This window comes from Pipistrellus hanaki (genome assembly GCF_964339955.1).
Source record: "Pipistrellus hanaki genome assembly, chromosome: 3".
Taxonomy (NCBI): Eukaryota; Metazoa; Chordata; class Mammalia; order Chiroptera; family Vespertilionidae; genus Pipistrellus; species Pipistrellus hanaki.
Genome location: NC_140505.1, coordinates 88,668,882 through 88,680,757, shown reverse-complemented (window position 1 = coordinate 88,680,757; position 11,876 = coordinate 88,668,882).

The window sequence follows — 11,876 nt, the reverse complement described above, 5'->3', positions numbered from 1 at the left end:
CTACTATGATTTTATTGCTCTTAATCTCTCCCTTAATGTCCGCAGCAGTTTTTTTTTTTTTTTTTAATGTATTTGTGTGCTCCTGTATTGGGTGCATATATCTTTACCAGAGTTATTTCTTCTTTTTGGATTGCTCTCTTTAGTATTATGAAGTGGCCTTCCTTATCTCTTGTTATGTCTTTCGCTTTGAGATCTAATTTGTCAGGTGTAAGCATTGCTACCCCAGCTTCTTTTTCATTTCCATTCACTTACAAAACCTTTTTCCATACCCTTCATCCTCAGTCTGTGTGTGTCTTTTTTTCTGAAGTGGGTTTCTTGTAGATAGCAGGTATATGGGTCTTTTTTTTCTCATCCAATCCCTTACCCTATGTCTTTTTATTGGAGCATTTAATCCATTTACATTTACAGTTATAATTGATAGGTACTTATTTGTCGCCATTTTTATTCTATACCCCTGTGTTCCTTCTTTGCTTCCTATTTCTTTTTTATTTTACAGTAGACCTTTTCACATTACTTGCATTGCTGGTTTGGTGGTAATAAGTTCCCCTAGACTTTTTGTGTCTGTGAAGCTTCTGATTTCACCTTCAGTTTTGATTGATAGCCTTGCTGGGTACAGTATTCTTGGATTCAGACCCTTCCTTTGCATGACTCTGTATTTTTCATCCCGTTCTCTTCTGGCCTGATGAGTCTCTGTTGAGAAATCAGTTGCTAGTCTGATGAGGGTTCCTTTATATGTAACTTTCTGTCTCTCTCTGGCTGCTTTTAAGATTCTTACTTTGTCACTGGTGTTTGCCAATTTAATTATAATGTGCCTTTGTGTCAGTCTTTTGGGATTCATTTTGCTTGGGACTCTGCAAGCATCTTGGATTTGTGTGGGTTTTTTCTTCTTTATCTCAGGAAAGTTTTTTGTCATTATTTCTTGAAACAGGTTTTCTATGCTTCCTCAGTTTCCTTCTGGAACCCCTATTATTTTAGTATTGTTTTGTACTGTCCTAAAGTTCCCTTAGCCTCTCCTCCTGCTTTTTAATTTTTTTCTAAAAGCTGCTCTAATTGGGTATTTTTTTCCATCTTGTCTTCTAGCTCACTGATGTGGTTCTCTGCTTCTTCTAGTCTATTCTTGATGCTTTCTATTGAGTTTTTTACAGTAGCAATGTCATTTTTTCATTTCTTCTTGGTTCATCTTTATTTCCTCTTGGTTCTTCTTCATTTCCTCTTGGTTCTTATTCATATTGTCAAATTTGTCTTCCATTCTTTTTAGCAATCTTATGTCATTTCTCTGAATTCTTGCTCTGATAAGTTGCTTGTCTCTAATTCATTTACTTCCTTTTCTGGTGATGCCTGCTTTTCTTTCATGTGTGGGCTATTTCTTTGTCTCCCTATGGTCTCTCTTTTCAGGATGTCTGGTTATGTAGTTCTCTCTCTCCTGAATTGATTTAAAGGCACAAAATACAACACAACCAGGTACAATACACAAGGCACTGAACAGAAATGTATTTGTGATATTAATAACCTCTAATAAAGGTAACCACTAGAAAAGGGCAAATTAGGGGATAGGAGATAAAGAAATGTAAAAAAAAAAAAGAGAGAGAGAGAGAGAGAAAGAAAGAAAGAAAAGAAAGAGGGGGGGGAAAGCAGTGTTGAAATGAAATTGGGAAACAGGAAAAGAGAGAGAGAGAGAAAGAGAGAGATAAGAAAGAGACTAAGAGAGAAAAGGGGAACAAACTATGAAGGAAATTCCAATAGGAAAACCACATTTCCCAGCAAATGCCAACAATAGTATTTGGAGATTAATACAAACTACACCACCCACTAATATCAAGCAAGGCAAGGAAAAACAGAAGTAAAAAAACAAACAAAAACAAAGCAAATAAAAAATACCAAGCAACAATAACAACAAAAGAATCAGCAAATCAATCTCACTAAAAAGCATAAAAATTCAATATAATCAACATTCACGCAAACAACAACAAAAGGACAGAAAAGAAAACAATTTTTCTTTTTATAGTTAAGATAGAGGAGAGAGTTGTATGCATGCACTTGGAGGAGGGGATTGGAAATTAGGTATATAAGTAGGGTGAAAATTTTAGCAGGGAGTAGACAGAAAGAATAGGGAAATTCTAAAGCAGGAAAGGGTTAAGATAAACAGGACACCAAAAAGGGAAAGGTTAGGAAGAGAGTGATAGCATAAGGTCAAGTTGAGATAGGGTTGAACGATGCTATAGGAAAGATAAAAATAGAATGAAGAACACTAATCCCAATGTAAAATAAAGAGAAAATAAAATGGCACTTAAAAAAAAGGAAACAAAAATGCAAAATAACAGTAGTAATAAATGATTTAAACTAAAAACTGTAATAACTAAAAAGGTAAAATCAAGTGAAGAAAAAAGAAAAAAATTGTTTCTTAAGTAAAAGATATAAAAAATAAAAATAAAATTAAAAATTAAAAAATTAGCATAAAAAATGTGCTGTAGTGAAGGTCATTCACTTCCTTGTAATTCTATTTGGCATGCCTGTTTCTCAGTTCAGACAGTATTGCAGTTCCCTGCGTTCCACTGCACCTCAGTTTTGTAAGCTAGTCCTTATTTTTAAGTAGGCTGTTTCTTAGTTACTGTGTCCCTTTATTTTTGATTAATTAAAAGTAATAATAAAATAAATCAGTTTGTAATTCAGCCCCTAGGTGGCAGTGTTTCTGGATTGACTTCCTTGTCTTTTTGGCTGCTCTAGCCTTCTTCTTTTATGGCACTCAATACCGTTTTGTGGAGGTGGGATGCCTTGATGCTGGCTCCCAGATGGTCTCTTCCCGCTCTGATCCCCTGTTTCCAGGAAGGCAATTTTCCCCTGCAGTCTTCCAGTATATGCCAAACTAGCTAGTCTTTGCTTAGTACTCAGAAGCAAGGGGATGAAGGGGAACAGGACTAGGTATGCACAGGATGGGTTTGTGCTAAGGTGACCAGATATTCCGCTTTTGGCGGGACAGTCCCGATTTTTAACAATTTGTCCCACAATTCTTTTTGCAGCTGCTGCCACTTTCGGAGCCACCTTAGCCGCGCAGCCACTGTTGCCAGGACCCAGATCCCTCAAGTTATCCCCAGCAAACTCTTACCTTTCCATGGGTGAGTGAAGAACTCCCTTGAATCCACATGTTTGTGCTGATTGGGGCATCACAGCTGTTCGGTGGTCTCCACTGTTGTGGGTTTTTCAGGTTTTAGATAAGATCCACTTTTCTTTGCAAGATGGAATAGCTTTTTCTCTTGTTCTCTCTAATTTTAAAGCTAAAGTTCTCTCTATATCTTTTTCAGAGCTTCTTTCTTTTAAACAAATTTTTATATTTTTTATTTATTTCAGAGAGTAAGGGAGAGGGAGAAAGAGATAGAAACATCAATGATGAGAGAGAATCATTGATCAGCTGCCTCCTGCACATCCCACACTGGGATGGGGATCAAGGTTGTAACCCAAGCCTGTGCCCTCTTTATTTTTATTTTATACCATTTTTAAAATCAATTTTTTGTAAATTTATTATTATTATTATTTTCTCATTCTTTTTCTTCTTATCCACCCTTCCCCTTTCTATTTTCTCTATACTGAACTAAGGACCTCCCATATTCATCCAATTCTTAATCTAATTTTCTGTATATAAGCTCAGCCTTTACATATTCTGCCCCCATCCTCTTTGCTGGGTGTTTGGTGTTTGTATTTTATTGGTTCTGGGGTATTTTCTCCTTTTTCTTCCTTTTTCTTTTCTCTCTTATCTTTTTCTCTTTCTTTGATATCATTTGTGCTCTATTTTTTCTCCCTTAATTCTCTTTGCTCAGGTGTTTACTTATAGTGGGGTTATTGATCTTGTGAGTATATTCATGCTTTGTTCCCTTCATGTTATGTCTTGTCGAGGTGAATTTTATCCTGTATGGCCAGGAGCTAGAGAACAAGCCACATTAACCAGACAATGGAGAGGAAACTCCATTCATGAATGTGTCAATAACACTCCAGAGGCAGGAAGAAGGTGGCAGTGAGGGAGGGAGCAAAAGAGGAGTGTGTGATCATGTGATATGTGTGTGTGTGTGTGTGTGTGTGTGTGTGTGTGTGAGTGTGTGTGTGTGTGTTTGTCACAGTTAGATCTCACAGAACCTTCGGGGCCAGGCCAACCAGGCTTGCCTAACTAGGCATCCTCTGCTACTATTGCAAAAAGTATCAGGAGGCCTAGCCTTTTTGAAGGGGAGAGCTGCTATAACTTGGAGCCCAGCCTCACCTCCACCCACTGTGTCCTCAGAGAACACCTGGGACTCTAAAGCTATCCCAGCCAGGGACCTACTACCTCAACTATGATCCGATGGTAAATGAGTCTCCAGCCACCCTAGGCACAGATTTCTGTGAATTCTGAAGCATGCTTCTCTGACTGGCCCAATGCTTTAGCCCAGAGCACTACAACCATGTGAGCAGCAGACACATGAGCAGACTGCTCATGTCCAAGGAGCAGCAGCCCCATGAGTAGCCTGCCCCAGGCTTAAGACCAGCAGCCTCATGAGGTCTGCCCTTGTCCAAGGAGCATCAGTTGTATACGTGTCCCACTCCCCTGTCCAAGAAGCAGCAGCAGTGACACAAGCAGCCTGCCCCATCCAAGGAGCAACAGCTGCAAGATTAGGCCACCCATGATTGAGGAGTGGCAGCCCCAGACAGTATGCCCCCATCAAAGGAGCAGCAGCTGCATGCAGCCCAAACCCTACAGCTATCTGAGGAGCAACAGTTGTGCGAGCAACCTACTCCCACCAAAGGAGCAGCGGCCACATGAGCAGCATGCCCCCATCCGAGGAGCAGCAGATGTGTGAGCAGCCTGCCCCCATATGAGGAACAGCAGCCACATGAGCAGAGCGGCAGCCCTCTGCAGCCCGCACTGGTCCAAAGAGCAGCAGCCACATGCAGCCTGTACCTGTACAATGAGCAGAAGATGGGTGAGCAGTCTGCCCCCATCCAAGGAGCATCAGCCACACGTGCAGCTCACTCCCACCAGAGGAACAGCAGCTGTATAGCAGCCCACCCCCATACAAGGAACACCAGCACTGTGAACAGCCCACCCCCATTTGAGGAAGAGCAGCCACCCAAGTAGCCCACCCCAGACTGAGGAGGAACAGCCATATAAGCAGACCCCCCATGTCTGAGGAGCAGCAGTTTTGCACAGCCCACTCTGGTCTGAGGAGCAGCAGCCACATGTATTGTAGACTGCACCTGTCTGACAAGCAGCAGCTGGGTGAGCGGCCCACCCCAGTCTGAGAAGCAGCAGCTGCATGTGCAGCTCACTCCTGCCTAAGGAGCAGCAGCCATGCAAGCAGCCCGACCCTTATCCGAGGAACAGCAGCTACGTGAGGAGCCTGCACCTGTATGAGGAGCATCAGCCCGGCAAGCAACCTGCCCCTATCCAAGAAGTGGCAGCCTCATGAGCAGCCTGCCCCATCCAAGGAACAGCAGCATTGTGCAGCCAGCTCTGATCCAAGAAGCAGCAACCATGTGAGCAGTCTGCCCCTGTCCAAGGAACTGCAGCTGTGCAAACATCCTCCTCCACCAGCCAGAGGAGACACCACTGTGGTGAACAGTATCCACCAGAAGAGCTGCTGCCAACAGAGGAGCAGCCATTTCAGGGGTTTCCTGAGGAGCAACCACAGCCCAAGAAGCCACTGTCCACCCAAGGAGCAGCCCCTGAAAGACTCAACATATAAATCAGTCAGTGAGATGAATAATGGGTAGAAAAAGAAACCCCCAACGGAAAGAAAAGGAGGAATCACCAGAAAAGCATCTAAGTGAAACAGAAGCAAGCAATATGTCATAAAAATAATTCAGAATAAGGGTCATACAGTTCATAACAAGATGGAGGAAAAAATCAACAACTTATGTATGAATCAAGAAGAAATGGATGATGCTGAAACCAGTTTGGCTCAGTGGATAGAGCGTCAGCCTGCGGACTGAAGGGTCCCAGGTTCGATTCCGGTCAAGGGCATGTACCTTGGTTGCAGGCACATCCCCAGTGGGGGGTGTGCAAGAGGCAGCTGATCGATGATTCTCTCTCATCGATGTTTCTAACTCTCTATCCCTCTCATCCTCTCTGTAAAAAATCAATAAAATATATTTTTAAAAAAAGAAGAAATGGATGAAAAAATTAATAACTTATGTAAAAAATGAGAAGAAATGAATAATGATATAACTGCAATAATAATAATAATAATAATAATAATAATCACCATGGAAAGTTTCAATAGTAGACTAGGGGAAGTGAAAGATCAAATTAGCAAATTAGAAGACAGGAAAGCAAAACACACCCAAACTGAACTGAAACTGCAGAAAAAAAAATTAATAGACAGATGAAGAGCCTAAGGGAGCCATAAGACAACATGAAACAAAGCAACATACAAAGAATAGGGGTGGCAGAACAACAGGAAGAGGAACAAGAGTTAAAAAATCTATTTGAAGAAATAATGCCAGAAAACTTCCCTGATGTGGGGAAGAAAAAAGTCACTTAAGCACAGAGAGTCCCAAACAAGATGAACCCGAAAAGACCCACACCAAGACACATCATAATTACGATGACAAATGTTCAGGACAAAGAGAGAATCTTAAAGGCTACAAGAGAGAGACAGAAAGTTACATGCAAGGGGTCTCTGATTATATTATCAAATGATTGCTCAACAGAAACACATCAGGCCAGAAAATAAAGGAAATTTATAAAGTGATGCAAAGCAAGGGAATGAATCTAAGAATACTCAATCCAGCAAGGCTATCACTCAAAATTGAAGGGGAAATAAGGAGCTTCACTGAAAAAAAAAAAAAAAAAAAAAAAAAAAAAAAGGCTAAGGGAGTTTATCATCACCAAATGAGCAATGCAGGAAATGTTAAAGGGAATGATATTCTAGCAAATTGGATACAGCAATACATTAGAATGGTCATATACTATGACCAAGTAGGATTTATCCCAGGGATGGAAGAATGGTACAATAACTGCAAATCAATAAATGTGACTCATCACACAAACAAATAGGGAGATTACAAATCATAGTCAGATCAATTGATGCAGAAAAAGCATTTGACAAAATCCAATACCCTTTCTTGATAAAAACTCTCAGCAAGGTGGGAACAGAAGAATTATACCTCAACAAAATAAAAACCTTTTATGAGAAATCCACAGCCAACATCAACTCAAGGAGCAAAAACTAAAACAGGAACAGGACAGGGATGCCCACTCTCACCACTCCTGTTTGACATAGCACTGGAATTACTAGCCATTGTGATCAGACAAGAAGAAATAAAAGGTATCCAAATTGGAAAAGAAAAAAGTAAAACTGTCCTTATTCACAGATGATATGATACTGTACATAGAAAACACTAAAGACCCCATCAAAAATTATTAGATTGAATAATTGAGTTCAGCAATGTCTCAGGATACAAAATTAATGCCAAGAAATCTATGGCATTTCTATACACCAATAATGAACTTACATAAAGGAGACTAAAGAAGCAATCCAATTTACTATTGCACCAAAAAAAAAAAAAAAAAAAAAACAACAACCTAGGAATAAACTTAACTAAGGAGGTAAAAGACCTATATGCAGTAAATACTGAACACTGAAAAATAAAAAATAAAAAAGAGATAGAGGAAGAGATAAACAGATGGAAGAACATACCATTTTCACGGATTGGTAGAATCAGCATCATTAACATGTCCATATCATTCAAAGCAATCTATAGATTCAATGCACTCCCCCATTAAAATATCAACAGCATGTTTTGCAAACCTAGAATGAACTTCACAAAAATTCATCAGAAATAAAAAAAATACCCGAATCGCTGCAGCAATCATGAGAAAGAGGAACAAAGTAAGTGGGATATTAATACCAGATATCAAGCTGCATTATAAATCCACTGTTCTCAAAACAGCCTGGTATTGGCACTAGAACAGAGATATAGATCAATAGAACCCAAGCCACTATGCTCAATTAATATTTGACAAAGAAGGCATGAACATATAATGGAGTCAAGACAGTCTTTTCAATAAATGCTGTTGGGAAAATTGAACTGATACATGAAAAAAAAAAAAAAAAAAAAAAGAAAGAAAGAAAGAAAGAAAGAAAGAAAGAAAGAATGAAACTAGACCACCAACTTACACCCTACACAAAAATAAACTCAAAATGGATATAGGACTTAAACATAAGATAGGAAACCATAAAATACTGGTGGAATCCACAGGCAGAGAAAATAATTTCTTCACTGATACTGCTCCTAGGGCAATGGAAACTAAAGAGAAAATAAACAAATGGGACTACAACAAAATAAAAAGCTTTTGCACACCAAAAGAAGCCATCAACAAAACTACAAGAAAGCTTACTGCATGGGTGAACATATTTGCCAATGTTATCACTGATAAAGGTTTAATGTCAAACATTTACAGGGAACTCATACAACTTAACAAAAGGAAGATAAACAACCCAATAAAAAAAAAAAAAGGGCAATAGCCGAAACCGGTTTGGCTCAGTGGTAGAGCGTTGGTCTGCAGACTGAAAGGTCCCAGGTTCGATTCCGGTCAAGGGCATGTACATTGGTTGCGGGCACATCCCTGGTACGGGGTGTGCAGGAGGCAGCTGGTCAATGTTTCTCTCTCATTGACATTTCTAGCTCTCTATCCCTGTTCCTTCCTCTCTGTGGAAAATCAATAAAATAAAAAAATAAAAAAATGGGCAATGGACCTAAATAGATACTTTTCAAAAGAAAACAGAAGGAAGGCCAAGAGACATATGAAAACATACTCAAGGTCATTAATCAGGGAGAATCCAAGATGGCTGCTCGGGTAGACACCTAGCCGCAGCCGCACGCAACAATTTCAATAAAATACAACTAAAATATAAAATGGACATTACCCAGAACTACAGGAAAGTCAACTGACTGGAAATTCTACAACGAGAAGCAAGGAGAAAACCAGAAGGAAGCGCGGAGGAGCTGTAAAAGCCCAAGGTACGGAGACACGCGGCGCGCGGGGAGAGGACGGAGCCGGAGAGGAGGGAGGCCGAGTGCCTGGCTGGCGTTCCCTAGCGGAAAGGAGATAAAACTCCGACTGTGCTGGGCCCCCAACTGCTCTGAACCCCCGTTCTAGGCCAGACCCCGGGGACCCAGGCTCATCCAGAGGGAGCTGGGCTGTAAGGCGGAACCCGGGAAAGCGGCGAAAGGAGGTCCCAGAGGCGCGCACACTGCGCACAGAGAAGGGACGGTCGGCTGTGCCGTAGGACTGCCCTGGCGGGAAAGAGACAGGGCCTCCGGACTGCTCTGAACGCCACCTCCAACTCCACTTCCAACTGAACTGAACCCCAGTTTCGGGCCCATTGCGGGAGAGCATAGACAGTTTGGCAGCAGGTGAAAATCGAGGGCACCTTTCTCTCAGAGGCGCTTGCAACAAGTACTGAAGGACCCTGAGTCTCAGGAGTCGCATAGGGCGGGGCTGACGGAAGCCAAGGCTGTAGGCTCCACCCTGAAACCCCGCCCCATCAGGAAAGCTGCCTGCGAAAATGCCTAAACCAAATAGATCACAAACGAAAGAAATGGAGGACAAAAAGCGACTGGATATAGAGTTCAAAACCACACTTATAAGGTTTTTCAAGAGACTCCTAGAAAAGGCCGATAAAATAAATGAGACCTATGAGGATATGAAAAGGGATCAACAAGAAATGATAAGGGATCAACAAGAAATAAAGAATACATTGTCTGAAATAAAAAATATTATACAGCGTCCTAAAAACAGAATAGAAGATCGCAAGAATCAAGTCAAAGATTTGGAACATAAAGAGCCAGAAGACACTCCTCTGCAGAAGCTAGAAGGCAAGAGAATCCAGAAAATTGAAGATAATGTAAGAAACCTCTGGGACAACTTCAAACGATCCAACATCAGAATCATGGGGGTCCCAGAAGATGAGAGAGAGCAAGATATCGAAAACATACTGAAAGAAATAGTGACAGAAAACTTCCCCCACCTGGGGAAAGAATTGGACTTACAAGTCCAGGAAGCACACAGAACTCCAAATAAGAGGAATCCAAAGAGGACCACACCAAGACAAATCATAATTAAGATTCCAAGAGCAAAGGACAAAGAGAGAATATTAAAAGCAGCAAGAGCTAAGCAGGTGGTTACCTATAAAGGAGCACCTATACGACTGTCAGTTGATTTCTCAACAGAAACCATGCAGGCCAGACAGGAATGGCAAGAAATATTCAAGGTGATGAATAGCAAGAACCTACAGCCAAAAATACTCTACCCAGCAAAGCTATCACTCAGAATTGAAGGTCAGATAAAGAGCTTCACTAATAAAAAAAAAAGCTAAAGGAGTTCATCACCACCAAACCAGAATTATATGAATTGCTGAAGGGGGTTCTTTCAGAAGAGAAAGTAAATAAAGATAAAAACTATGAACAACAAATACGTAATTATCAACAAGTGAATCTAAAAACCAAGGAAATTAAAAAAAAATCTGATGAACAATATTAACTGTTGAATATAATAGAATCAGAGGTATGGAAGGGGAGTGAACTGATGATTCTTGGGGAAAAGGGGAGAGGGGAATGTGGGAAGAGACTGAACATAAACTGTGCACCTATGGATGAGGACAATGGGGAGTGGGGAAAGGGCAGAGGGTGGGGTGGGAAGGGGGGGAAAGGAACACTTGTAATAATATGAACAATAAAAATTTATTTAAAAAATCAATAAAAATTAAAAATAAATAAATAAATAAACAACAACAACAAAAAAAGGTCACTAATCATCTGAGGGATGCAAATCAAAACGACAATCAGATACCATCTCACACCTTTCATAATGGCTATCATCAACAAATCAACAAACGACAAGTGCTGGTAAGGATGCGGAGAAAAAGGGATCCTCGTGTACTGCTGATGGGAATGGAGACTGGTGCAGTCACTGTGGAGAACAGTATGGAGTTTCCTAAAAAAAAACAGAAATAGAACTTCCATCTGACCCAGTGATCCCATTTCTAGGAATATATTTCAAGAAACTAGAAACATGAATCAGAAAAGATGTATGCACCCCTACATTCATAGCAGCACAATTCACCATAGCTAAGATTTGGGAAACAGCCTAAGTGCCCATCAGCAAATGAGTGGATTAAAAAACTGTGGTACATCTACACAATGGAATACTATGCTGCAGTAAAAAAGAAGGAGTTCTTACCATATGCAACAGTCTGGATGGAACTGGAGAGCATTATGCTAAGTGAAATAAGCCAGTCAGAGAAAGATAAATATCACATGATCTCACTCATTTATGGAATATAATGAACAAGTGATGAACAAAAACAGATCCAGAGACAGAGAAACATGGATCAGACCATCAAACCTCAGAAGTAAGTTAGTAGAGGGTGGGAGTCACGGGGAGAGATCAACCAAAGGACTGTATGCCTATAAGCCTAACCAATGGACACAGACAACAAGGATTTGAGGGCATGAGTGAGGGGGATGGTGGTGGTGGTTGGGGGGGAGGTTAATAGAGGAATAAGGACACATATGTAACACCTTAATCAATAAAGAAATTTTTTAAAAAAAGTGAAATTCTGTAATGACACTGTAACATTCAAAATTAACCAGATATATCTTTATTACAGTCTGATTGTAGAGTCCTAGACCTGCCATCCAGTTTCTAACTGAATGTCTTGCCTGCATCTTAAATTAATTCCTTCTTTTATTTTAGGAGACAAAATTTCTTGTGCAAAACCTTAGGTCACAAATCATTCAAGTTTAAACTTTAAGTTAAAAGTTTTACTTTAAGTTGATTTAAGGAGACATTTAGTAAATTTATCATATACTAAACAAATTTAAGCATTCATTTAAAAGGATATTTT